The sequence below is a fragment of the Gavialis gangeticus genome, unplaced genomic scaffold (genome assembly GCF_001723915.1).
Source record: "Gavialis gangeticus isolate Ggan-Ray unplaced genomic scaffold, GavGan_comp1, whole genome shotgun sequence".
Lineage (NCBI taxonomy): Eukaryota > Metazoa > Chordata > Crocodylia > Gavialidae > Gavialis > Gavialis gangeticus.
Genome location: NW_017729031.1, coordinates 92,858,053 through 92,863,115, shown reverse-complemented (window position 1 = coordinate 92,863,115; position 5,063 = coordinate 92,858,053). Strand labels below are relative to the sequence as shown.

The following is a 5,063-nucleotide window of genomic DNA, read 5'->3' as shown; positions in this document are numbered from 1 at the left end:
TCAAAATGCCAACAAGTAAAAACAGAACCCCCCCCCCCCCGCTTTGAGTCATGCAGAGGACTGCTTTCCTGATAAACAAAGTGTTTTTAGCTTCTCTGTGCTATTATATAACCCTTTGCAAAGAGGGTATATAACACTTTGCAAGGAAGCCAAAAAAAGAAAAAAGTCAGAGACATTCAATTAACTTGACCAAGCAGCACTCACAACTAAACCAAGCGGCACTCACAACTAAACCAAGCGGCAGCCCAGCCTAGATCAACGAGTGGAACGTATACACAGGTAAGCAACAGGGACCAGGTCAATGCTGTGATTAGGGACCAGTGCACACATTCACAGGAGACCTCAAATGCCTCTACACAAATGCTCATAGTATGGGAAACAAGCAGGAGGAACTTACCCTCCTACCAGCTGACACCAACCCAGACATAGTGGGGCTCACTGAAACATGGTGGGACCCAACGCATGACTGGGCGGTGAATATCAAGGGCTATAGGCTGTACAGGAGGGACAGGACAGGGAGGAAAGGCAGGGTGTGGCGCTCTACATTAATGGGGCCCTGAGACACTTCTGGATACCCATAATAAATTCCAATGAACAAGAATATGACCTGAGGTGTTAGAAGAATGTAAATTTGATGAAGCTGGGAAAAATGAACTAGTGGTAAGAAGTTTTTTAATGAACATATAATACTGTACATCCCCTAAAAATAGTATTATGCAGGTCAGGAGGCTTGATCCAAGGCCCTCGGAGGTAAATTGGAAGATTTTCCCCTGATACTAAAGGCCTTTTGATATGGCCCCTTGAGGCAGAACCATCCGGCCTACTAAGACACCAACACAGGATTTTTCTGCAAACAAAAGTGACAAAAGATGACACTTTTTTGTAGAAGAATGAACAAGACCAGCTGTGGAATTTCTGACACATTAATGCTGAACATGTGCCACAGATGTTTCTGATCACCCATTGCTATTGATGGTATGACTGCTAAGTGAAGTAAAAATAATGTGGCTAGTTTAAGGCCACAGAAATGGTTGGTGTAGAAGAAATGGGCAATTTCAAAAGGTCTGTATAGTTCAGTTTGTTTTGGGTAAGCACTAGTGCATTTGACTAAGCCTTTGGGCTTTCTCAGTCTCACTGAGATCCTTGGATCTTTCTGAGATTCCTCTTTAGGCAACCATCATCCCACAATAAATGCTGGTTCCTCTAGATTCATTTCAGCACAATTTTTTTTCCGAATTAAATTTGGTGGTATACTTCACTCACCAGTCTACAGACCAGATCCAGTCTCTGGGCCCCATCCTGTCACACAAGGCTAGCACAGTCAGGGCCCCCATCTCACAGGACTGACCCAGCTAGAGCCCCATCTACCCATTTGTCATGGCACACTTCCACTGTTCTCATGGCACACCAGTGTGCGAGGCATACCTTTTGAGAATCACTGCCATATTTGGAGAAGGTATACATGCCACCTATGCTGAGTGACCTTCCCAGGGGGAAAGAATCATCCACAAACTCATGAACAACTTACGTGGTCTAGGCACGAGGGTGGGACAAACCATGCTGAATTAAAATAGATTCTACTAGCCTGATCAAATAGCACACACTCGTGCCAAGCTATACTGGAAGGGCCAGGCCCTGCAGTGTTAACACAGAATAGACCATCACTAGTCATATAGACAGAAAACTCTGAAATCAGGCATACTTGTAATGTTACTTCAAATATTTTTAAAGAAACACAACTGTTTGGTAAATATAGATAGAAGCTAATTTTGGATAGTACATAACTGGCCAACGGCACAATCAGTATTTAATTTCAGCTGCTTTCCTGTATGTTGCAGCAGTAAGTTGCTTGACAAAAGTCAGTAAATAAATCCAGTTTAAAAAATGGATAAATGACGTAAAATAGATTTATTTGGATACTTTTTAAATGTGTAGTATATCCACAGAGAAAAATGCAAAGCTAACAAGGAAGAACCATGTGATGAGAAGTCAAATTAATAAGGCCAAAAATTGCTAATATTTTCAAATCAAATTTGTCAGGATTCTAAAAGCCTCAAAACTTTAAACTATTTTGTTTCCAAACTAATACTATCAGATCCCAAAGTTCTTCACATTTGTGCGGCAAATTATCGGAAAGTTTTAATATATTTTTAGAGCTTTTTTAAAAGTGTTTTTATACTATTTATATATATTACCCAATGCAGATGCTTTAGTGTTTAAAAACCTCTTGTTCAGTACAATGGCTATTTTAACATTGCAGTCTCATTGATAGAGGGATTTTTAGATTTTGCTTGAAACAAGACGGTCAGTAAATTAAACTTGAGTATTACTTTTGTGTGATGTGATTGAGGGGCACTGGCAGAGCTGTGTGGCAAAGACTGAACTGGTTATGTATCTCACAACCTCCCCAAAGCAGGAAACACAGTTCTTGATGATTTTGTTGCCTATCTAGACAGAAGGAAATCAGTTGTAATAGGAGCCTTCATGTACTTCTACAGTTCAAATACATAATAGGAAAGATCACAATTCCTTCTAATGACTAATTCTAAACACCCACAACTAAAGCAACAATTCTCTGGCTATCTTTGTCTTAAAGGTTGTGGGCTTGTTTCTGGCTGGTGACTACACTGTCTGTGAATGCAGCAGCTGCTCATTAACACTGAACAACATTAATTTACACGTGCTTTTTTTTTTCCCCACTAGCAACTAGGGTGAGAATGAAACTAGCCCTCCAATTGGTGAAATGCTCTGTATCTCATTAGTAAATTGGATCTGGATGTTAAGCATTCCTACTTTTTTAAAGGTACATTAATAATATACATCATTCCTTATCCTTTCAGGGATTCCCTTTCCATACACACTCCTCACCTGTCAAATATATGATTCCACATATTTCACTTAACAGCAACTGCTCTTTCATTGGCTCTTTTTTGTTCCCAGGTTTATACAGTTCCAGCAACAGTAGGGGGAGCTAACGGATTATCATCAGGTAGGGCATTATAAAATGGTGGCATAATTTATAATAGTTAAATTTTAAAGCAACCAAATGATTTTGGTTTTAAATTGGTAGTTAGCCTTCTCTTAAACTAGCCACGCTCACTCTCTACGAACTTCTTTAATGTTGGTTGGGTAAATATTAGCAGTTCCTACAAAATGGCCCAAGTTACTGGCTCAGGTCTTGCAAGCAGGTATTTCCATAATGAAAACTACAACTATATGATGACAGGAAGCTCTTGTCCTGATCCAAACCTCATGTTTCTTCTGTACAGCAGATGAAGGAGGGTTAGCTGAGAAAACTCACTTTGAGGAGGAAAGGAAAGATTTATTTTCCCTCTTATCTGCAGGCTCAGATTAAGATGTATTGGCAAGAAAGCATGTAGAATTTTTGTTACATTTGTCCTGTTACTAATGGTATTTTTATTTTTATTTTCAAAAAGAGCCACAGGAAGTTGCCAACAAACATTAGCTCTTCCTTACAAGGTTTTATTAAAATACAAGGAATTCATAATCAACTAGACAGTCATTGGTACCCAACTCCCACTGATGGGGTCAGTTGCTATCTCATCCACCAAGCTTTTTTGGAGGACGACATGTCAATATTTACATCCAATATTATAATCCAGAGTGCACTTCAGATATAGCCTGACCTAATAATCATGAATCAGGCCCAAGACATGATGAGATACTTTCAAAAATCATAAGATTAAAAAAATACTTAGCAATGGCTAAGCAGACTTTCTGAGACCAGAAATATACTTATGTGGTCCTACTTGTATACATAGCCTACTTGGAGAGAGAGAGAGAGAGAAACAAACAGAGGTTAAATCAAGGTTTAGCTATGAAAAAAACAGTTGGGTCCCTGTAAGCCAAAGAGCTACAGGATTTGTGTGCAAGTGTATCAAGCACTAAAGAAAGTCCTTCACATTTATGGTAGTGTTAGAGTAATGTTGTAGCTGTATCGATGCAGGAAGAGTCCTTTTCAAAACATGTCTAACCTAACCCTATCCCAACTATGCAATTGGTCCAATAAAAGTTATCACCCAAAGAAATCCTTGCCTCTTCACATCTACCACACACCAGAGTCCTATCAGGGGACAAACTACAATAACATTTTACTTTTCCGAGGGGAGCTCAATCTCTGTGGTATAGCAGGTAATATTCTGTTTAGCACCTAGCCTTGAATCATAAACATCTCCTTTAGTGTGTGTGTGTGTAGGCACGTGCATAAATCTGGGTTTCAGAAAGTCCACCAAGGCTCTAGTAGGAAAGCAAGTGTGACTGGAAAAACCTGTCCAGGAAGCTAGGAACAAATATATATAAATACTTATATAAAGAAGTATCCTGCCTCCAGGTTCTTGAAAGACAATAATTAAGGGCATAGTTTCATCGCAGAAATAATTTGGTTGATCAACACCTATCTTTAAGCACACAAATTAGTTTAACTTAATTTAAAACAGCCATACAGCAAAACCATTGGAGAGTTACTGTGCCCTCATTGATGCTTCATTCACTGGTCTGCGTTGTTTGGATTTCTAGTTGAGATAGCTTTGTTTACTTGAAATGGCTTTGTGTGGATGGGAGCTGATTAAGGGCACTTACAGAAGTTACATTTTTTGTTCAGTGAGGCCCCTGAAAGCCTCTACAGCTGTAATGTAACAAATGTACACAGCCAAAGAGTGCTTTTAAAATGGCCAATCATGTGAAAATTTAATCCTTGTCAGATGAAATATCAGATGGGGCGCTCTAAGGCAGCGCACCTTAGGGAACCCATGTACAGGTTCCCCGTGAGGGATAATTTTGGGTGATTCCACCCACATCCCATCTGGTTTTTGCAGGGCTGGGCTGATGCTCAAGCTGGCAAGCACCAGCCCAGCCACACCCCCAGGTCTGTCCCAGAGAGTAGACAGAGTCTCTTCCCTGCCCTGCGGGGGAGGGAGGGAGGGGAAGCAGGGTCTTTGGTGGGGGGAGCTAGGCTGGGCTCACAAGGCATGGGGACTCTGTTTCAACCCCCCCGCAAACACACACACACACACACACACACACACACACACACCCCCCCCACC

At 40.6% G+C, this 5,063-nt stretch overlaps 1 protein-coding gene across 1 annotated transcript in view; it reads right to left on the bottom strand.

The window, feature by feature from the left end:
• LOC109301966 (aryl hydrocarbon receptor-like) overlaps positions 1–5,063 on the bottom strand; it is a 146,800-nt gene that overhangs the window by 36,614 nt on the left and 105,123 nt on the right. The window lies entirely within an intron of this gene.